A 24,151-nucleotide genomic window follows, 5' to 3' on the forward strand; every position below is an offset into this window, starting at 1 on the left:
GGATTTGTCTATTTCTTCCTACAGTTCTTTCAGATTTTGCCTCATATATTTTGAAGCTCTGTGATTAGATCTATAAGCATTTTGGATTATGTCCTCCTGTTGAATTGACTTCTTTATCAGTTTAAGATGATCTTTCATATTCCTAGTAATACAAAATTTTGTGCTCTGAAATCTACTTTGATATTAATATAGCTGCTCAAGCTTTTTTTTTTTTTTGCCTAGTGTTAGCTTGATAATCTTTTTCCATCCTTTTAATTAGTTGTGTCTTTATATTTAAAGTACATTTTTATTTTATTTATTATTATCTTTAGAGAGAGAGAGACAGTGGGGTGGGGCCATGGGGAGGGGCAGAGGGAGAGAAAATCTTAAGCAGTCTCCATGCCCACCATAGAGCCCGATGTGGGGCTCAATCTCATGACCCTGAGATCATGACCTGAGCCAAAATCAAGAGTCAGATGCTTAACTGACTGAGCCACCCAGGTGCCCCTATTTGAAGTACACTATTAAACTCATACCCTTATGAGAAACAAATTTACCACCTAGAAATACAATGACTATGTACAGTTCCTTTTGTCTATAGCCTTATAGTTTTCAGTCAAAATATCATTTTCCCAAGTTAGATAGGTCAGCTTTTTAAAAAAATTGCATACATTAGAATCCACTCTTTATAATATATAGTTCTATGGATTCTATACAGTTCACAGGTAGTAATATATCCATCACTCCAACACCATACAAAACAATTTATTCACCCTAAAAGTTCTCTTGTGCATCCCCTTTATAGTCAACCACGTGGGTCTTCTTAACCCCTGGCAACCACTAATTGTTTTGTTCCTATAGTTTTGCCCTTTCCAGGTGTCATATGAATGGAATCATACAATGTATCCAATATGTAGCTTTTGTTTTCTGCCTTCTTTCACTAAGTAGAATGCACTTAAGATTCATCCATGTTGATGAATGAATCAGCAGCTCATTTCTTTTTACTGCTGCATAGGATTTCATTATATGGATGCACCAGAGTTTGTTTATTCTTTCCCCTGATAAAAGACATCTTCCTTGCTTCCAGTTGTTAGCCAAAATGTATAAAGCTGCTATAAACATTTGTGTACAGGATTTCGTATGGATATAATTTTTCACATCACTTTACATTACAGTGGTGTTAAACAAGTAAATGGATGGTGGATGGTATGTTCAAGGTGCTCACTGTGAGAGGAAAGTTACAGGTAAACAAGAAAAGAAAGCAAGGATAAACCCTGTGATACCGGATTAGAGTCAGAGACATAAAGTATGAACTTACATTTAGCTTAATATAGATAGATAGAAAAAAAGAATTATAGATATGTGTGTACATGTGGGTTAGTATCCATACATATATTACTTAGCTCTATCCATTGAGAGGGCCTAGAAACAATGACACCCAAAAGCAACAAGCACAGTCAGGACCCAGATTTTGGTTTCTAAATACAGTCGCCAATAAAAGGAACCAGGGATTGTTAGAGGAACAGCTGATTTTAGGACCAAGGAGGAGAGCATCTTGTAGTATCAGAAAATAAGAAAGTGCTCAAAAAAACCCAAAAAGATGAGGGCATGTCAAAGTGACAACCAACCTGAAAGAGCTACCACTGACCAAAGTGGGAACAAATTGAGTGTTTTTTATTATTTAATTTTATCTCCTTTTCCCCGTATTGTTATAACTCTTTGTTGTGTTGTTTTGGTGGTTGCTTTTGGGTTTAGGTATACATTTTTAATTTGACACAGTCAACTTTCTAGTACTGTTATACTACCTCATGCATAGTTTAAGACACCTACAATAGTATATTTACATTTCTCCCCTCCTGGACTTCGTGTTATTGTTGTCCTGCATTTTGCTTTTACATATATTATAAACCCTATACTACATTGTTAATTATTTCTGTTTATATAGTCAAATGTCTTTTCAATATATTTAAAGAATAAGAAAAATATTAGACATTTACCCATGTAGTTACTATTTCCAGTGCTCTTCCTTCCTTTGCATAGATCCATATTTCCTTTTAGTAGCATTTTCCTTTGGCCTAAAGAATTCCCTTTAATATTTCTTATAATGATGGTCTGCTGGCGATGAATTCTTTCGCCTTTTGTTAAGTCTGAAAAAGTCTTGTTTTATCTTTGTTTTTGAAATCCTTTTTTTCCTATGTATAGAATCTTATGTTGACTTTTTCTTTCAGTACTTTATTTTCATTTTTTTTTAAAGATTTTTATTTATTTATTTGACAGAGAGAGACACAGCCAGAGAGGGAACACAAGCAGGGGGAGTGGGAGAGGGAGAAGCAGGCTTCCTGCTGAGCAGGAGCCCAATGCGGGGCTCGATCCCAGGACCCTGGGATCATGACCTGAGCCGAAGGCAGATGCTTAACGACTGAGCCACTCAGGTGCCCCTCTTTTACTACTTTAAAGACGTTCCATTGTTGTCTTCCTTGCATTGTTTCTGATGATAAATATGCTGTAATATCTTTGTGCCCTAGGGCATTCAGTTAGGAAGGTAAGATCACAAACAGGGTGGAACTCCATGGGCACAGGTCAAGCTGTTGTCCACAGGTGGAATTTCTTATTTGTCTCAGGGAAGCCTCAGCCCTGCTTTTAAGGCTTTCCAACTCCTATTATCATTATTCAGTACTTCAAGCAAGTGCTAAAGGTTAAGCCTACAAAAGGTTGTGTTCCTAACAGCATAAAGAGAAGATATCTTTATACCCTTGAGTGGTGGCAGCAGAAGTGAGCAGGGACAGAATTAGGGGCCTCTTATGTGAGAGTCCCCTTCCTTTGCCCTACCATTAATTCAACTCTTTTATTCAGGACATCATTTGACTATCCCTCTTCCTTAGTCAGAATTTTAACAACTATGTATTTTAAGTGAAGGATGGTCGTTTTAGATAATTGGGTGATGAAAAAAAACAAGAAAAATTAACTTAGAAAGTACCAGGGCCCAATTGAAAAGACAAGCCAATATAATAAGTATCTACACTTGTACTTACAAATGAGTAAGTACTGACAGTACTCTTGATTATTTGTTGTTGAGATCTTTCTTTATAGATATGGGTGGCCAAATGACTAAGTTTTGGCTAATGAGGTAGAGGCAAAAGTTTTGGGTGAGATTTTGAGAAAGCTCTTTTAAAAGGGGTTTGACTCACCTGGAAAGTAGCCTTCAGCCCCTTTTCTGTCTTCCTCTTTACCACAGCCTGGAATGCAGACACAATGGCCAAACTTGCAGTGGCTACCTTGCAACCATGAGGCAAACTTTAGGGTAGAAGTTGTGTGCTAAAAAGGGCAAAGCAGCAAGATAGAAGAATCTTGGGACTTGGATGAGTTCATGGACTTGTCAAGCCACCACTCAATTACTTACCCCTGCCTGCAAAAAAGACAAATAACCTCCCAATCTATTTAAACCACCCTTTATTGAATGTTTGTTATTAGCATCTGAATAAAATTCAGAAATGATGCACTCATATCCATGTGGTGGGCACCATCTTCTGCCCAGTATCCTTCAGATGAGACTAGAGTGAACCTGACATGGAATACTTTGAACCACTAAGTTAGGATTGTGTCTCAGTCAGTCTTTGCCTCCACTTCCAAAAATAGTGCCTGATAAATAGTAGATGCTCAGTAAAAACTGGATGGCCATTCAGAGGCCTGGCTTAGTCTGGATCTATTATTCTTAGACCCCTGTCTCCAATTTGGTCAGGCTAACCATGTTTTATAGCCGTTGTGGTTACTGCTTGGAAACAGCAAACAAACCTTGCTTCGTTTTCTAGGTAGTAGAGTCCAAAACAATCACAAGGGTATTTAAAATAGTAAAGGGCCATTGAAAACAGGAAATCAGGACAGTTCCTAAAATGAAAAAAAAAGGTAGATGATGATGGAGATACAAGAAGAGAGTCCAGGCCTGTGTTAATCTTTCTTTTCCAATCCAGCTGTCTCTGGTACATTTTGTGTCTCTTGTTCATCTCTCCTGCCCTTTAGAGTATAAATGCTCATCTGCTTAAACATTTGTAAAACTATCATTTAAAATAAAGTGAGCTAAAAATAAATTAAAAAATATATAAGATAAAGTGACCTACATAAATAAGTAATTGTGATGGATGAATAAATAATGAGTAAAAGAATGAGGAAGGAGTGAATACGCACGCATTTTCATAGGCAACACACATAAAGAATCAACAGTAGCTTTCAGTGAGGTCACTAGGACGGGAAAACCATGAGGGAAGAGAGAGGAGTCAGAGAATATGACCAGAAAAGGTTCACATAAATATTATAGGGCAGAAGCCTTACAAACTAGATAAACATTTTTCTCTTACTTTTAAAAATGCATTTCAAAGTGACTGGAATTGCTGGCGGGCGCCTGGGTGGCTCAGTCAGTTAAGGGTCTCCCTTCTGCTCAGGTCATGATCCCAGGGTCTTGGGATGGAGCCCCACGTCAGGCTCCCTGCTCAGCAGGGAGTCTCCTCCCTCTCCCTCTGCTCTCCCCCTGCTCGTGCTCACTCCCAAATAAATAAATAAAGTCTTAAAAAAATACAAGTGACTGGAATTTCTAGCATCTAGCTCTTCTTCCAGCCTCTGGGAACTAATGGTCTTATCACTATGATAAACCTACAGCCAAGGAGAATAAAATTTAGTCAGTCCTTCAAACAAGAAGGGCCTGGCAACCCTGTCTGTAGGAAAGATGACATGAAGCATTGAAGCTATAGAATGTTTGAATTTCTCATACACCTTTTTCTTCTGACACAAGGTCAAGAGCTTATGATTCTAACATTATTCCATAGGTGTTTGGTTCCTAATGTGAAGGATATGTAGCATATGATAGAATATTCTGAGGCAGCAGGGTGGACTCATAAGAATAGAGCCATGAGAGGTCATAGATTTAAACTTTTTATCCTTACTCTACTTCTAACTTTGCTCATCCCAACTTTGTCTCTTGCATTTTATCTTTGGCTCAACGTATTTTTTTAATTTAATTTTTTTTCCATGTTATTTTCATTTCCTAACTTTTTTTATTTTGAAAACTGTTAATGCTACAGAAAAGTTATAAAACTAGTATAATGGACACCCACATACCCTTTACCTAGATTCACTAGTTATTAACATTTTGCAAATTTGTTTTCTATTTAAATGTGTTTCTGTGTAAGCACTTATGCCCACATGTGTGTACACACACACTTTTTTGTGAAAGATCCAAGAGATTTAAATGTAAGTTTCAAACTTCTTGACATTTTCCCCATACATACTTAAAGCATATTTTTCTTACGAAAAATAACTATAATACATTTGTCACACTCAAGAAAATTACCACACTCAGGAAATTGAACGTTGATATGTTACTGTTATCTAATATGCATTCCATACTAATATTTCTTCAGTTGGACTAATAACCACATTGTCTTTTATACTTTTTTTAAAAAAAAATCCAAGATCCAATTAAAGTTTGCACATTGCATTTAGTTGTCATGTCCCTTTACTTTCTTTAAAGATAATTTCTGCACTTTTCTTTTATTACATTGACATTTTTTGAAGTGTCCAGGTCAACTATTTTGCATAATGTTCCTGAATTTAGTTTGCACAATTACTACCTTATGATCAGAATCCTTTTTTTTTTTTACAGGAATACTTCATGGGTGATTTGTGTCCTCAGTGTGTTACATCATAGAAAACACGATGTCATTTTTTCCATTTTGGTGACATTAAGTTTGAACATTTGATTCAAGTGATTTCCACCAGACTTCTACATTTATAAAGGTACCTTTTTTTCTCATTTATTCTCTTTTTTTCCTTTTCTCGTTGTAATTATAACTATGGGTCCTTTGAGACTGGATGATATATTCTTCCCTACCAACCTTTCACTTACTGATTTTACATCTCTTGATGATTGTTGCCTGAATCAGGTATTACAATGGTGATTGCAAAATATTGGTTTTCTAATTGCAACAATCCCACATTTATGAATTGACATTATTCTGTAAACACCTTTTCCATCATTTCTTCCTCACCCTTAATTTTTTAAAAAGATTTTATTTATTTATTTATTTATTTATTTATTTATTTATGTGAGAGAGAGTGCGACAGAGAAAGAGAGAGGGCATGAGCAGGGGGAGGGGCAGAAGGAGAGGGAGAAGCAGACTCCCCACTGAGCAGGGAGCCTGACCCAGGTCAATCCCAGGACCCCGAGATCATGACCTGAGCCAAAGGCAGACACTTAACTGACTGAGCCACCCAGGCACCGTGCCCTTAATTGTTTTTTTACTGAATAGTGTCAGTTTGAATTTTTTTTGTTGTTCAAGGTGTTATAATCAATTCCAGTTCCTTATTCATTTTGATACTCAAATTGTTCCATATTTATCAAGTGGGAGCCCTTTCAAGCTGGCTTCTGCCTTCCTTTTACATGACCCCATCAGTTTTTGAGCACTTCTGTATTTTCTGGCACAAGATATTTCAAGACCACCTTATACTTTCTCTACTCCAGACTAAAATCATCCACTTTTTCAAGGAGCTCTGGTTCTTCTTAGTGGGGTATAATCCAGGCACTAGATATGCTCATTGTGATTGAGGTGTTATCCACAGATATTTTAAACAGAAAAGAAATACCATTGAAAACAGTCATTTCAGACAACTGTGTAAAGATGAATTAGACAAGAATGTGAAAAATACAAGAATTTTAGCAGGTAGGTAATAATTCCAGTAATGGTTTTCATTTGTATAAGATGATCTAAGTGCATGACATCTGGTAATGTCACAATTGACACTCACAGAAATACCAAAAAGGCATATTGAATATGCTTTCATCAGCACACTAATATATACTTTCCACATCTAATCTAGAATGTGATTGGCATCGTTTAACATAAATTTTAAACCCCAAGTTTATATTTATAATATAATTTTCTGCCTAGGATCTCAACTTCATTTGCACTTAAAACTATTTTTAGATTTTATTTGAGAAGAAGAGGAAAAAGATGAATTAAGAAAGAGGAAGGAACCACAGAGTACTTTATTAGAGGAAATCACTGGATTTCTGGTAGTTAAATCTATCATCTGGATGAGTCCTGACATAAAGCTATAAAAGGATTCCTTAATTCTTATGGTATCTGTGTATACAGACTATTAACAACTATATGGTACTTCCCACTTCCCCTAGAACTGAGCAAAGGAGGGGATTTTATCAATTATTTTTAAATAAATAATGGTTGTATGTATAACATACATAAAGCTGAGCTGTACCATGGCCCAGTCTTAATATAGTGCTCTTTTCAAAGAAATGTCAGTTGAACATTCCAGAAACAATTTCAAAAACAATTTGATTTTTTAATAAAATAATTTGTAAAATTCCAAAGGAGGGGTTCTATTCATATTATACAGGAAAACTTTTTTCCATCTTTATTGAGATAAAATTGATGAATAAAAATTGTGTATATTTAAGGTGTATGACTTGATTTTTTTTTTTAATTCCGGTATAGTTAACATGGAGTGTTATATTAGTTTCAGGTGTACAATATAGTGATTCAACAATTCTATACATTACTTGGTGCTCATCATGACAAGTGTACTCTTAATCCCCATCACCTATTTTACCCATCCCCCCACCCACCTCCCCTCTGGTAACTATCAGTTTGTTCTGTATAGTTAAGAGTCTGTTTTTTGGTTTTTCTCTTCTTTTTCTTCATTTTGTTTTTAAATTTCACTTCTGAGTGAAATTGTATGGTATTTGTCTTTCTCTGACTGACTTATTTCACTTACCATTATACTCTCTAGATCCATCCATGTTGTTGCAAATGGCAAGATTTCATTCTTTTTTATGGCTAAGTAATATTCCATTACACACACACACACACACACTTCTTTATCCATTCATCTATCAATAAACACTTGGATTGCTTCCATAATTTGGCTATTGTAAATAATGCTGCTGTACACATAGGGGTGCATATATCATTTTGAATTGGTGTTTTCATATTCTTTGGGAAAATACCCAGGAGTGGAATTACTGGATCATAGGGTAGTTCTATTTTTAATTTTTTGAGGAACCCCCATACTGTTTTCCACAGTGATTGCCCTAGTTTGCATTCCCATAAACAGTACATGAGGGTTCCTTTTTCTCCACATCCTCACCAAAACACTTGTCGTTTCTGGTGTTTGGGATTTTAGCCAACTGACAGGTATGAGGTGTTATCTCATTGTGGTTTTGATTTGCATTTCCCTAATGATTAGTGATGTTGAGCATCTTTTCATGTGTCTGTTGGTCATAGCTGTGTCTTCTTTGGAGAAATGTCTGTTCATATCTTCTACCCATTTTTAAATTGGATTATTTGTTATTCTGGTGTTGAGTTATGTAAGTTCTTCATATATTTTGGATACTAACCCTTTATCAGATATATCATTTGCAAATATCTTCTCCAATTCAGCAGGTTGTCTTTTTGTTTTGTTGATTGTTTCCTTTGCTGTGCAGAAACTTTTTATTTTTATATAGTCCCAATAGTTTATTTTTGTTTTCATTTCCCTTGCCTCAGGAGACATACCTAAAGAAATGTTGCAATGGCCCATTCATTGTTTAGTAGCATGTTATTTAACCTCTATGTATTTGTCAGAGAAATTACTATCTGTGCTCTCTTCTAGGATTTTTATGGTTTTAGGTCTCACATTTAGGTCCTTAATCCATTTTAAGTTTATTTTTGTGTGTGATGTAAGAAAGTACTCTAGTTTCATTTTTTTACATGTAGCTGTCCAGTTTTCCCAGCACCATTTGTTGAAGGGACTTTTTCCCATTGCATATTCTTACCTCCTTTGTCAAAGATTAATTGACCATATAATCATGGGTTTATTTCTCGGCTGTCTATTGTGTTCTATTGCTCTGTGTCTATTTTTGTGCCAGTACCATACTGTTTTGTTTACTACAGCTTTTTAGTATATTTTGAAATCTGGGATTGTAATACCTCCAGTTTTGTTCTTTTTCAACATTGCTTTGGCTATTCTGGGTCTTTTGTGGTTCCATACAAATTTTAGGATTATTCCTTCTAGTTCTGTGAAAAATGCTGTTGATATTTTGATAGGGGTTACATTTAATCTCTAGATTGCTTTGGACATTTTTATAATATTCTTCCAATCCATGAGAATGGAATATCTTTCCATTTGTTTGTTTGTGTCATCTTCAATTTCTTTCATCAATATTTTATAGTTTTCAGAGTATAGGTCTTTCACTTCCTTGGTTAAGTTTAATCCTAGGTATTTTATTGTTTTTGGTGAAATTGCAAATGGGATTGTTTTCTTAACTTCTCTTTCTGCTGCTTCATTATTAGTGTATAGAAATACAACAGATTTCTATACATTGATTTTGTATCCTGCAACCTTACTGAATTCATTTATTAGTTCCAATTGTTTTTTGATAGAATCTTTAGGGGTTTCGACATATATAGTATCATGTCATCTGCAAATAGTGAAAGTTTTACTTCTTCCTTACCAATTTGGATGCCTTTTATTTCTTTTTCTCATCTGATTGCTGTGGCTAGGGCTTCCAGTAGTATGTTGAATAAGAGGAGGGAGAGTGAACATCCTTGTCTTTTTCCTGATCTTAGGGGGAAAGCTCTCAGTGTTTCACCATTGAGTATGATGTTAGCTATGGGTTTTTCATATATGCCCTTTATCATGTTGAGGTATGTTCCTTCTAAACCCTACTTTGTTGAGGGTTTTTATGATGAATGAATGTTGTACTTTGTCAAATGCTTTTTCTGCATCTACTGAAATGATAATATGGTCTTTTTAAAAAATATTTTATTTATTTATTTTGAGAGAGAGAGCGTGTGTGAGAGAGAGAGCATGATCAGAGGGGAGGGGCACAGGGAGAGGGAGAAGCAGACTCCCCACTGAGCAGAGAGCCCAATGTGGGACTCTATCCTAGGACTCTGGGATCATGACCTGAGCTGAAGGCAGACGCTTAACCGACTGAGCCACCCAGGCACCCGATAATATGGTCTTTATCCTTTCTTTGTAGATGTGATTTATCACGTTGATTGATTTATGAATATTGAACTACTCTTGCATCCCAGGAATAAATCCCACTTGATTGTGGTGAATGATTTTTCTGATGTACTGTTGGATTCTGTTTGCTTATATTTTCTTGAGGATTTTTGCACTTATGTTCATTAGAGATATTGGCCTATAGTTCTCTTTTTTTTGTGGTGTCTTTATCTGATTTTGGTATCAGGGTATTGCTGGCCTCATAGTATGAATTTGGAAGCTTTCCTTCCTCTTAAATTTTTTGGAAAAGTTTGAGAAGAATGGGTACTAACTCTTTAAATGTTTGGTAGAGTTCCCCTATGAAGCCATCTGGTCCTGGACTTTTGTTTGTCGGGAGTTTTTTGATTACTGATTCAATTTCATTGCTGGTAATTGGTCTGTTCAAATTTTCTATTTCTTATTGATTTGGTTTTGGGAAGTTATATGTTTCTAGGAATTTATCCACTTCTAGGTTGTCCAATTTGTTGGCATATAATTTTTCATAATATTCTCTTACAATCCTTTGTATTTCTGTGCTGTCGGTTGTTATTTCTCCTCTTTCATTTCCAATTTTGTTTATTTCAGTACTCTTTCTCTCTCTCTCTCTCTCTTTTGATGAGTCTGGCTAAAGGTTTGTCAATTTTATTGATCTTCTCAAAGAACCACCTTCTGGTTTCATTGATCTGTTCTATTGTTTTTTTAGTTTCTATTTCATTTATTTCTGCTCTGATGTTTATTATTTCCTTCCCTCTACTGGTTTGGGGTTTTGTTTGTTCTTCTTCTAGCTCCTTTAGGTTGTTTATTTGAGATTTTTCTTGCTTCTTGAGGTAGGCCTGTATTGTTATAAACTTCCATCTTAGAACAGCTTTTGCTACATCCCGAGGATTTTGGACCATTGTGTTTTCATTTTCATTGGTCTCCATGTATTTTTTAATTTCCTCTTTGATTTCTTGGTGGACCCATTCATCGTTTAGTAGCATGTTATTTAACCTCCATGTATTTGTGTTCTTTCCAGATTTTTTTCTTGTGGTTGATTTTTAGTTTCATAACATTGTGGTCAGAGGAGATGCATGGTAGGATTTTGATCTTTTTGAATTTGTTGAGACGTGTTTTGTGGCCTAATATGTGATCTAATCTGGAGAATGTTCCATGTGCACTTGAAAAGAATGTGTATTCTGTTTTTGGATGGAATATTCTGAATATATCTGTTAGACTGTACTGGTCCGATGTGTTATTCAAAGCCACTCTTTTCTTGTTGATTTTCTGTTTGGATGATCTATCCATTAATTTTTAGTGGGGTGCTAAGGTCCCCTACCATTATTGTATTACTATGGATTACTTCCTTTATGCTTGTGTTTAGCTGCTTTATGTATTTGGGTGCTTCCATGTTGGATGCATAAATATTTACAATTGTATCTTCTTGTTGGATTGTTCCCTTTATGATAATATAGTGTCTTTCTTTGTTGCTTTCTGTAAAACAGTCTTTGTTTTAAAGTCTATTTTCTCTGATATAAGTTTTGTTACCCCAGCTTTCTTTTCGCTTCCATTTCCATGATAAATGCTTTTCCATCCCTTCACTTTCAATCTGCATGTGTCTTTAGGTGTGAAATGAGTCTCTTATAGGCAGCATATAGATGGGTCTTGCTTTTTTATCTATTCTGTCACCCTATATCTTTTGATTCGGGCTTTAGTCCATTTACATTCAAAGTAATTATTGATAGGTATGTACACATTGCCATTCTGTTACTTGTTTTATGTTTTTTTTTATAGTTCTTCTCTGTTCCTTTCTTCTGTAGTTTGCTTCTCTCATGGTTTTCTGATTTTCTTTAGTGATATATTTGGATTCGTTTCTCTTTATTTTGTGCATGTCTATTACTGGTTTTTGATTTATGGTTACCATTAGGTTTGTATATAGCATCTTATACATATAGCAGTCTGTATTAAGTTGATGGTCGCTTAACTTTGATCCCATTCTTTACTCCACTTCCCCCCACATTTTAGATACATGATGTCATACTTCATGTCTTTTTTTTTTTTTTTTTTTTTGTGAATCCCTTGACTGGTTTTTATAGATATACTTAATTTTACTGCTTTTGTGTTTCCTACTTTTCTTAGTCCCACTTACAGTCTTTCCTTTCCACTCAGAGTCCTCTTTAACATTTCTTTTTTTATTTTAATAAAGATTTTATTTATTTATTTGACAGACAGAGAGAGGGAGAGCAGGAACACAAGCAGGGAGAATGGGAGAGGGAGATGCAGGCTTCTCGCAGAGCAGGGAGCCCGATGTGGGGCTCAATCCCAGGACCCTGGGATCATGACCTGAGCCAAAGGCAGATGCTTAACGACTGAGCCACCCAGACGCCCCCCTCTTTAACATTTCTTGTAAGGCTGGTTTATTGGTCATGAATTCCTTTAACTTTTGTTTGTCTAGGAAACTCTTTATCTCTCCGTCTATTCTGAATGATAACCTTGCTGAATAGAGTAATCTTGGCTGCAGGTTTTTTTCTTTCAGCACTTTGAATATATCATGCCACTCTCTTTTGGCTTGCAGAGTTTCTGCTGAAAAATCTGCTGATAGCCTTATAGAGTTTTCCTTGTACGTAGCTGTTTTGATGCTTTTAAAATTCTTTCTTTATCACTACTTTGTGCCATCTTAATTACTATGTGTCTTGGTGTGCACCCTCTTTGGGTTGATTTTGTTGGGGGCTCTCTGTGCCTCCTTGGCCTGATTTCTGTTTCCTTCGCCAACTTTGGAAAGTTTTCAGCTATTATTTCTTCCAATAAATTTTCTGCCCCCTTTTCTCTCTCTTCTCCTTCTGGGATCCCCTATAATGTGAATATTATTACACTTGATGGTGTCATTGAGTTCCCTAAGTCTATTTTCATTTTGTATCTTTTTTCTTTCCCCTGTTCAACTTGATTGCTATCCAGTATTCTTTCCTTCAGTTCGCTGATCCATTCTTCTGCTTCCTCTAGTCTACTATTTTTTCCCTCTCCGATAGGTTCTTTTTTATGTTTTCTGTCTCTTTGTTGAGGGTCTCACTGAGGTCCTGCAGTCTTTTCTCAAGTCCAGTGAGTATCTTTATGACCAATACTTTAAATATTCTGTCAGGCATATTACTTATCTCCATTTTGGTTGGCTCTCTTGCTGTGATTTTGTCCTATTCTTTCATTTGAGACATATTCTTCTGTCTCCTTGCTTTGTCTAACTCTCTGTGTCTGTTTCTTTGTGTTAGGAAAGTCAGCTACACCTCCTGGCCTTATGAAGAAGAGGTCCTGTAGTACCCTGCAGTGCAATGTCCCCTGTTCACCAGAACCTGCCACTCTGGGGGTGTTTCTTATGTGTGTTGCATATGCCCTGCTTTTGTGGCTGAGCTGCTTTTGCCTTCAGTCTAGTCATCGGCAATGTCTCTCTCTGCTTGTTCTGGGCAGGGTTTGGTCCCTGTGCTGTTAGTGGGCCAGTCTGGGGCCCCCTTGGGCTTAAGTTGAGTCAGACCAGGCATTTGCCAGAGATACGGTAGCCCTGAACTGCAGGAGAATGCAGGGGTGGGGTGCACAGTGCCAGTAAGGTCCACATGGGTGGAAGGGAACCTGCAGCTGCTGGGGACCCAGGCAGGCTGGGTTGGAGGGGGCAGATTCACAGAAGCAAGCAGGGGCGGAATGCATGGTGTTAGCAAGGTTTGCATAGGTCTGCTATGGGAGGGGACCTGGAGCTGAGGCCTGGCTGGTGGGGACATGTCCACAGGAGAACACAGCAGGCAGGACAGCGGTGTTATCGAGTTAGGTGGCAAGTTATGTAGCATTGGTTCCAGTAGGTGTCTTCATATCTAGGCTTGGGGGCAGGGGACGGAAATGCCATCTACCAGCTCCTTTGTTCCTGGAGAAGTCTCCCAACAATCCCTGCCCCTCCAGCACTCACTTTGAGCTGAGTAAACCAGTCTCTCCCCATGTACACCCCAGGCATTTTTCAAACTGCTGCTTCTATGCTGTATCTCCATGGGGCTGTTTGTAGTACTGTCTCTTTAAAGGTACCGACTCAGTTTTCTCTCACCCTTCTGTTTCTTCAACAAGCCAGCTGATTTTTAAAGTTCCAGATTTTAAGCCCTGCTGATTGTAAGAACTTGCAAAATTCGGCCCCTCTAGTTTTCAAAGCCGAGTGTTGTGGGGATTCATCTTGCCCGTGAAGGCTCCCTGGTGTGTGAGTCTGTTTCTTGTCCCTCCTGCAACTGTGGCCTCCCTCCCTGCAGTGGATAGTTCCATGGGTCTTTTTAGCTCCCCAACATGTCTTCACTCTTGCCACCCTCCTCAGTATGGCTTCTTGTCTACATTTAACTGTGGAGAGTCTGTTCTGCCAGTCTTCAGGTCGTTTTGTGGGTTTTGTACACTGATGTGTCTTGATGTTTTGATATATGTAGACATTGTGAAATAACTGCTATAATCAAGCTATAATTATCAAGCCACCTCACATAGTTACCCCCTCTGTCTCACTGGATCCTAGAAAGACTGTCCCAGAAATTCCCTGAAAAAGGTCAGTTGTGGACCTCACATACTCTCCTCTGACCTCCACCATTTGTCCGCTTCCTTGCATGAATTAGCAACACCAGCTGGGGGCCAAGGACTGCTTGACCTTTCCAAATTTTCTCAGTTCACAGAACCGAAACTACAGCTTTGCAAAGATATGGCATTACTGAAAGGAACGTACAGTGATCTCTGTGTTAGGGGCTTTTCGAGGAAGCCGATACCCGAGATCCCTCGGCCCCTGAGGTGGCCAGCACTTTTAGCTTTATATCTGAACAGCCTTTTCCCCCACAATAAAGCAGCCAGTGTTCCTGGGTGTGGAGGCCCCACAGTGACAGCCGTCACACTATACCTCTAGCAACTACCCTCTCTAGGTATGCCAACCTTTTTCTTCCTTTAGGGTAGAAACCTTCAAAGGGAACACACAGTCACTTCTTCATGTTTATTTCTGGCACTTTTCCCTCAGATGTCTGGGTCTGTGTCTGAACCTAATCACTGACATCATTCACAGTCTTTTCCCATGGCTCTGCGTTGACTCAGTAAATCAGCTGATGGAAATCAGTGCCGGGATGGGGGCCTCTCAACGCCCAGTCTCTGGTTAGGCTCTCTTAGAACATGCGACTGCAAGAGCTGTTATACATGGATTTTTATTTGGCAAAATATTTTAAACTTCATCTTTTTAACACATTAAAAAAATGGTGTTAGCCCTTAAACATTGGGTTGTAGGACACTCTTAATTATCAGCTTAAGAAAAGCAATTCAAGTAATAGTAAACAGTCTAGAAGTCACATAATGCTTAGGCTTATTGAGAGAGAAGTAATAACCAGATAGATTGTGTAATGTGTGCAGGTCACTTTGATGTGCTGTTGAGATCCCTCTTCAGTGAAGGACATGTTGCCCCAGCTGCCAGGAGAGCGTGTATATGTGTCTGCATTTTAAATATATCTACTAAGGTCACACCCTTCCCAGGGCAGCCCACATCCAATGACTAATAGATGCAGAGATATGAAGACCTAGCCATCTCAGTTCATAGGGAGACATTTCTGAAGGACTATTTTAGCTGTGGAGCTTTCCTTGGGTTCAGTGAGGCCATCAGCAGCCTGTTACAGCTCATCTTCTCCCTGCCTGTGTCTGCTTGCTTCTACAGGTGTTAGTCCCAAGGGCACTTCTTAATAAATAGCCTACACAATAAATCTCAGAACTTGCTTCCTAAGGAACTCAACTGGCAAAACAATGCTTTGCCTACTTAGGTAGATTCTAGTTATATGCTAGCTTCATATTCACTCTGCATGGAGCCCTGCTCTAAGTGATATTACTGTTGCCCCTCTCGTTTTGTAGATTCAGTCTCCAATTATTAATCACCTCTGAGGAAATTAGTTTGGCAGATTAGGTATAATGGCACTGAATGCTGCACTGAATTTTCGTATGTCTGTCCATCCAGCCAACCATCTAGCTAGGTAATAAAAAAGCAGGCTTTGTCAACTATTAATGTTCACCAAATATGCCACTTTCTCCCTACATTCTCAGCCCCCTTGCAGAGAGGCAGTCAGGTGACTAGTTCTGGCCAATGAGCTGTGAGGGGAGGAGTAACCCCTGGGCTGAGGTGGTGAGAAGTCCAGTATGATTCTCCTGTCTCTCTTCTTCTACTAGGGGTGTTGGGGAGGATGCATGTTGCAGACAATATGGATACAAGATGTGGAAGCTCTGACTACTTAGATTCCTGGGAGACTATGAGAAACAGACTTTTGTTGTATTAGGATATTGGATTGGGGGTTGTTTTTTACTTCACTCCTTATAACCAGCCTATCCTAATACACTTTATATTCACTATAAATAACATTTATGCTAAACTACTTAAGTAGATGTGTATTAAATACATATACATCCCCTAAAATATGTATTATGTATAATGTAGAATACTATATTATATATGAATTATAAAATAGATCAAATAGGCCTATTATATATACATCTACTAAATGTGTTAAATACATACAGTATACACCCCATGCCCTAGCCATGATGGCTATTAGCAGTTGATTCTTATGCTTCAAGGTTTTTTCTAAATAAAGTAAGATGTTGAAAGATTAAACATCTAGGTTGCATATTGGCAATTTTGTCACCAGTGTCAAGCTTTACCCTTATTAACTAACTCCAAATCCCTAAGTGGAGTCAAAAATCCTTTCTACAAGTTTGTCTTCAACATTTTGTTCAAAGTAAAAGCTGTCTTGGATGAACCATGAGAGACAATGGACTCTGAAAAACAAACTGAGGGTTCTAGAGGGGAGGGGGGGTGGGAGGAAGGGTTAGCCTGGTGATGGGTATTAAAGAGGGCACATTCTGCATGGAGCACTGGGTGTTATATGCAAATAATGAATCATGGAACACTACATCAAAAAAAAAAAAAAAAGCTGTCTTGGGCTACTTACCTCCCCTTCCTCTGTCCCAAATGGTGGTTTCTTCTTGGATGAGTAGCTAATCCCTGAGAGGGCAGGAGCCTTGAAACTCCCTGCCTCTTGACAGATGCTTCCTTTTGCCACAAGGGTTGAAGTCAGACAAGAAAGAAAATCCCAGGGCCTTGTGTCCCAGAGTATAGCTCAAGCCCAAAGAGGTGCTTTTCCAATGTACTTTTCTTAGTTTCCCCACCTCCCACCATCTGGTTAACCTTTTAGCTTGACTACTATAGCAGATGTTAGCAAGCTCTACACTTATCCCCTTTTTCCACCCTGGAGGTCCCTGTGGACATTCCGTATGCTTGCTAATGGCTTCCTGCATCTCTGTGCTTTCTGGAGGAGGAAGCATGCTGAAAATGTCTGCAAATTAACAACCCTAGGAGCAGTCCTTGGGTCTTCAGCTAATGGGGGATGAGAATAAATACATACTCTGGCTTTCTGGCCCCTCAGCAGGGCAGTTCTGAGGTAAGCTGTACTCAGTGTCTCGGGGGCTCCAGCTGGATTGAGCCCCAGATGCCCAAAGTGATACCTGCTCACCAATACACCCTTTATCGGCTTTCCTCCTCTCCTTGTGTCACGTCCTCAGTCTCTCACATTGCTTCCTGGGCTCATGTCTCAACTACTTGTCTTCAAATCTTGGTCTCAGGCCCCATTTTGGGAGGAATCCAAATGAAGGCAACCACAAGGAAACTTGATTGTCTACAATGTAGCAGAGACTTAGATCTCTGAAGGCGAGAACTCACAGATTCTGCCTAGACCAGGGTTTCTCCCTTACCCTGAGACATCAAGACCTGGAAGTATGTCAAAAATACTGAAATTTGGGAATGATTTTGTTTAAAAGTTCTTTAAAAGGTAGTGTAAATTTAAGTTTACCCTGTGAATAGTGCCATTCTCTCCCCCAGAAACTAGGTGTGGAGTTATAGGCGCTCACTAGGAATTAGTCCTACCTGGGTCACCTATCATCTATGTTTCAGTGAAGAAATTTCTAGGCAGGTTTTCAGGAAAAAAAAAATTTTTTTTTTCCTTGAAAGCCTTGTATTCAGTCATTCAACAAGTATTTATTAAGTGCTTGTCAAGTGCCAGGATATCACATTAAAGACACTGGATATGGTTTTGAAGGTATTAAGATGTTTTATGGGTAGTTGATAATTATGATACTTGAATTTAGAAACTTTAGGGAGATTTTATATAGTTAATTATGTTCTTTAAAGAGACTGAAAAAGAAATAGTGGTTGTATTGGTCAGGCAGATACTGTAAGTTGGCTCACTTAACACCAATTCCAATGTTGTGGTGTCTCAGGCAGAATTTTTCCATGGGATGATTGTATATTTTATTGGCTACATTGTCCTGACTGCATTATTTCTGGCTGAGTTGTAGTTGACTGCTTTCTGGGTAAACTAGCTAGAATGAAACTGTTGTCTATAACTGAGAACCCGGAATGAGAGAATTATAAACAGCAGGTTAGTAAGGATAAACACATTGGTTTGGGTGAGAGGTATTTGGGTTAACCTATGGGAGAGGGCACAGAGTGTGTGGATTTTTGTGTCTCACATGAATGCCCACCACACAGCATCCACTACAGGTGCCTAAGATAATCTGTCCCGTGGATGTCACCAGCTTCCTCATCCATTCTAGCACCCATGAACTGCGTGGTCATGGTGGCAGCAATGGAGGCTCTACTTGGGCCCAACAACATGGATTCCCTTTCACCATGGCTGATCTAGCTGCTGCCACTGCTGAATGCCCAACCTTCCACCAGCAAAGAGCAATGCCAAGCCCTTGAAAAGGACCATTGCTTAGGGAGATCAGCCAGCCAACAGCATGTTGTCAAACTTCAGGATTTTTGCCAGTCTTGTAGGTGAGAAGTGCTATCTCTGTATAGTTTTGTTTTTTTTTTTTAAGATTTTATTTATTTATTTGACAGAGAGAGAGCGAGAGTAGGAACACAAGCAGGGGGAGTGGGAGAGGGAGAAGCAGGCTTCCCGCCGAGCAGGGAGCCCGATGTGGGACTCGATCCCAGGACCCTGGGATCATGACCCGAGCCGAAGGCAGATGCTTAACGACTGAGCCACCCAGGCGCCCTCTCTGTATAGTTTTAATTTACATTTCTCTTACTATGAGTGAGGTTGAACATCTTTTCATATCTTTGAGGGCCTTTTTAATTTCTTTTTCTCCAAGTTATCTGTGTATCTCTCTTACCATTTTTTCTGTTGAATTGTTGCTCTTTTCTTCTCAATTTTAAGAAGCTCATTATATATTAAAGATGTTTACCCCGTGATTATAAGTTGCAAATATTTTTTCCAGTTTTTTGCTTGTCTTTTCACTTTTCTTATGATGTTTTCTACCATGCAAAACTTTTTAATTTTTATTTGACCAAATTTATCTTTTTTTTTTATTGCTTCTGTAATTTGAAGTGATAGGAAAGTTTTACCACTCCCAGGCTTTAAGGGACTTCACCCATATTTTCTCTTATTGCTTGTAGTTTCATTTTTTTACATTGAGAATTCTGATCTATCTGGAATTTACTCAGTGTAAGGAATAAATTGAATTTTATCTTTTACCATATGGCTATCCAGTTGTTCCAATGCCATTTATTAAAAAGTATTTCTTTTCCCATGATTGAGATAGCCTTTATCATATACTCTATCTTCATGTGCATGTGGGTCTATTTCTGGCTTTTTTGTATTCTGTTCTTTTGGCCAATTCATGTGCTGATATCATACTATTTTAAAGTCTTTTTTTTTTTTTTTTTTTTTTTTTGAGAAAGAGAGAGAGAGCGCTGTGCACAAGCAGGGGGAGGGACAGAAGGAGAGGGAAAGAGAGATCTCCACCCTGAGATCATGACCTGAGCCAAGATCAAGAGTCGGAGGCTTAACTGGCTGAGCCACCCAGGCGCCCTGATATCATACTGTTTTAATTATGAAAGCTTTATGATAGGTTTTCATATTTGTTAGAGCTAGCTCTCCCTGTTGCTTTTATCTTTTAAGGGATATCTATTCTGGCTTATTTATTCTTTGAAGCAAACTTTATAATCAACATTTCTGGCTCCAGGAAAAAAGACTGATGAAATTCTATTGAGATTGTGTTAAGTTTATAGATTAGCTTACAAAGAATATCTTTATCCTGTTAAATTTTCTTATGAAAGAACATGGAATGTCTTTCTACTTACTCAGATCTATTAGGAATGTTTCATAGTTTCTTCATAAATATTTTTCACTTTTCTCATTATGCATATGCCTAGGCACTTTATTTTCTTTTATTTTGCTCTTGTAAATGGTGTCTTCTCTTCCATTTTTTCTTCTAGCTGGTTATTGATCATATGTATATATGAAGGCTTTTGGTTTCTGCATGTTAATTTAATATCCTGCTATTTAAATGCATTTTCTTCTTGTTTGTGGTAGTTTTTTCACTGACACTTTCAGGTTTTTCAGATAGATAAAAATATCAGCTGCAAAAAAAGATAAGTTTTCCTCTTCCTTTCCCATTATTATGCCTCTACTTGATTTTTCCTGTCCAACTGTGAATTGGCTAATACCTCCAAAACAATGTTTGAAAGTAGGGGAGAGAGTGGGCCTCTTTGTCTTACTCCTCACTTTAACATGAAAGCCTCTATTATTTCCTTATTCAGTAAGATGCTGGCCTTTGGGATTATGTATATATATTTTATCATCATAAAGAAATATCCCAGGAGCCTGAGTGGCTCAGTCATTAAACATTTGCCTTTGGCTCAGGTCATGGATTCCAGGGTCCTGGGATCGAGCCCCAAGTCGGGTTCCCTATTCAGCGAGGAGCCTGCTTCTCCCTCTCCAGCTTCCCCCCTGCTTGTGTTCCCTCTCTTGCTGTCTCTCTCTCTCTGTCAAATAAATAAATAAATAAAATCTTTTTTAAAAATTTTAAAAATCAAGAAATATCCATCAAGTCCTATTTTATTGATCATTCCTAACATACCTCGTATGTTGACTCGTAAATTGATAAGTAGAGAAAAAAATAAGTCACATTATTTATCTAAAATACAGAATCTGTGAATGTGGAATGTGACACATAATCATAGTGGCATCACAGGCAAGCATTCAAGAATATCTGTCCTGAGAAGTTTATAATCCAAGGAGAGGGGCACCGAATGAGCCAATCACAGACTCATTCAAAGGCTCTAAGATGTGGGGCAGGGACAATATGGTATAGTGGGTCTTTGAATGAAAAGACCCAGGTTTCACTCTTAACTCTGCAACTCACTTTGCGATCTTGGACAACTTACTCAGCTTTTCAGTACCTCCATTCCCTTTTATGTAAGTGGGTATAATGGCAGTAGCTACATTAAGGATTGTTGTGTTTAGTGAGGTAATTGCCCCAGAAGATTTAGTTCAGGACTTGGCACATAATAAATGTTCACTAAATAGTAGCTTTTATCATTGGGTGCCAAAATAAGTAGTAAAGATAATAGATGCTGAGGGGTCTCTGGAGGAGGGTGTACTTAAGCTGGTTTTTTGAAAGCTGTGTAGGGTTTGAAGAGACAGAGGGTAGAGGAAGAAAGAGACTTGCCAGGTAGGAGGGAAAAGATCTTTAAAATCTAAAAGGTCATGCCAAAATAGAAGTTGATTTTAATTTGTATTTTTAAAGAGGTCCAACTGCCTTTTTTGGCCAACTGCCTTTTAAAAGCATCGTTATTTAAAATTTGATCTGCTTTCCTCATTACATTTTGCAGAATACTTGAATATGAATAACATCTTTTATTATGCATATGAGAGAAAAACATTTTGAATCAAATCCCATGGTCTCTGTCTTTGAGGCCTCCACTGGTTTTTCCATCCTTTATAGTTTTTTTTTGGTCTAGTTGCTGTTTTGCATTTTAATTTGACCCTGCCTTTTATTTATTTGCACCTATTACCAGAATGCTTTTCTAAATTAAATATTTTGCAGTGTTTGCTATTCAGCATTTGATGAATGTTTATTACTGTAATTCATTGTTCAGAAAAATGTACCATATCCCACATCAATCATTACACTCCATTATCCATGGGGTCTAAACCATTTCACAGTCATTAAATGAATATGTTATTTGGGAATTAAATCAGTGGGAAGAAAGGGAAAGGGCAGCCAAAAGTGGTAAGGTGGGCAGTGGTGAGGCTTATGCGGAGGACTCCTTTCCCTGCAAGGAAACACATAAAAGCCTCAGACTTTCCCTTCCTCTACCTCCCCTTTCTGCACCCCTTTCCTCTAGTAAATGTAGTAGAAACTTGCATCAGTCTGTCTTCCAGACTAGCGTGGGGAGAGTGGAGAGTGCCTGAACAAATATCAATGGGACATATTGATTGTCTTAGGTTGCGTTGTCTAAGAATACTTCCAAATCAAGAATTTGAGTGCCAGTTGTTTATCTGGGAAGTGAACCTAGTAAACACCAGTGGGGTAATGGGGAAATGAGGCAGGAAGGGAAAGGAAGCCAATAAAGGGTGTGTCATTGTTGAGAACTGTAAAGAGCCATTTGTTCATTTAACATATTAAAAATAATAAATACTTATTGGAGAAATTCCAGAAAAGATATATATGTATAGAGATTATTACATATATAATATGATATAAGTTTTTATTTGTTTAAGTAATCTCTACACCCAATGTGAGGCTCAAACTCAACAACCCTGAGATCAAGAGCCGCATGCTCTACCGACTGAGCCAGCCAGGCACCCCATATTATATGATATAAATGTCAAGAACTGTGAAGGTTCTGAGGTTTTACCCTATTTGTAAGCTAACAGTTGGAGATTCCTGGGTTAGAGGGAAAGGGATGTGTCATTCGTGGCCCAGCAGGCAGCCCCTATGACTCACAGGATGGTGGAGAATGACCCAGGTAGATATCGTACATGCAGCATCTCTTCCGGACTGGGGCTGCTCCCCTCTTGGTGGCATTTCTGGCCCATTGATTGTTCCACCACACCCAGTTGCCAGAGCCAGTCCTGACCAGAATGTAGAGTTGGCTTTAGTTGGCAACCTCCTCTTCTCCAGTCATTCCCCAAGGTGGTTCTGTCTCCATCTTCCCCAGCAGAAGATGGGTCCACATTTTCATGTGTCTTGATCTCTTCTTTTATTTCCAATGCAGTCTGCTTTTGTAAACTCTCCATTCATATTAGGGAGGAAATGGCTGGGAGCAGTCATGTTAACATTGGAACTGGGATGGATGTCCTAAAACTAAAGATATAAACACCCTATCTGGGGAGACTTCAGATATCAGATGGTAAATGGAGGAAGCTATGGGATGGAGGGAAAATGCCCACTTCATTAAGACTGAGATTTCCTGGATGATCCCCAGGTTGCGTGGGAAGGTCAGCATCCTGCTCTGAGTGCAGCCCCCCAGGTCTTGGGAAGAAGAGCTTATTAACATCCCAGGAGCCTCTTACCATTTCCTCTGATGCAGCTCTATACTAAGTCACTTTGATTTTTTTGGTAACATCCACAAGGGACCAATAATCTTCCTACATTTACATTTTATCCATTTTCCTCTTCCTCCTCTCCCTAAATGAAAACGAAATTCACTTGTTTCAGATAGATGAGTCACAGCATGAACAAAGAACAGAGACTCCATTCTTCCTTTATCCCAGAACATTCTAATGAGAGGCCTGCCCCCATTTCCGACAGTTCCTAGCCAGCTACTTCAGAGAATAGACAGTTCAATGTAGGTTATAGAGCTGTGATCGGTTAGCACTACCCTCAAGGCCAGGGAGCAACATGGGGTAGGAGGGACCTCAGGTTCCTAAGAAGTGAAAAGATCCCCCCGGGGCTTTATTCCATGTGTCTAAAATGAGCACTGTGGTACACACTCCTGAGCTCAGTGTCTTTCCAACCTTGCTGAGCTCTATCAGAATGTCATTCACTCCACTGTCCTTTTCTCCAGGCTCCCTCTGGGCAAAATGAATGAATGAATGAATGAATGAATATATATATATACACACACACACACATATATATTCCATTTTCCAATGCCTTTTCATATCTATGAGATAATTATTTAGGGCACTTAGCACCTTGCTATCATTACTATTGTTAATGTATCCTGTAATTGTTCAGAAAAAACCTGATGGTTTCAAAAATATGTCTTTATCTGGGGCACCTGGGTGGCTTAGTCGGTTAAGTGGTCAAGTCTGGATTTTGGCTCAGGTCATGATCTCAGGGTCGT

The 24,151-nt window shown here is 38.4% G+C and overlaps 1 long non-coding RNA gene across 2 annotated transcripts in view; it reads left to right on the forward strand.

The window, feature by feature from the left end:
- Positions 1-24,151, forward strand: part of LOC123845697 (uncharacterized) — a 107,443-nt gene that overhangs the window by 42,435 nt on the left and 40,857 nt on the right. For both annotated transcript variants that reach the window (XR_010406085.1, XR_010406086.1), the window contains exon 4: positions 5,633-5,766. This is a non-coding gene — a long non-coding RNA (uncharacterized LOC123845697). The remainder of the gene's footprint in view (positions 1-5,632; positions 5,767-24,151) is intronic.

Source organism: Mirounga angustirostris, unplaced genomic scaffold (genome assembly GCF_029215605.1).
Source record: "Mirounga angustirostris isolate CCGP_5_RB_7025 unplaced genomic scaffold, mMirAng1.0.hap1 SCAF_11, whole genome shotgun sequence".
Classification (NCBI taxonomy): Eukaryota; Metazoa; Chordata; class Mammalia; order Carnivora; family Phocidae; genus Mirounga; species Mirounga angustirostris.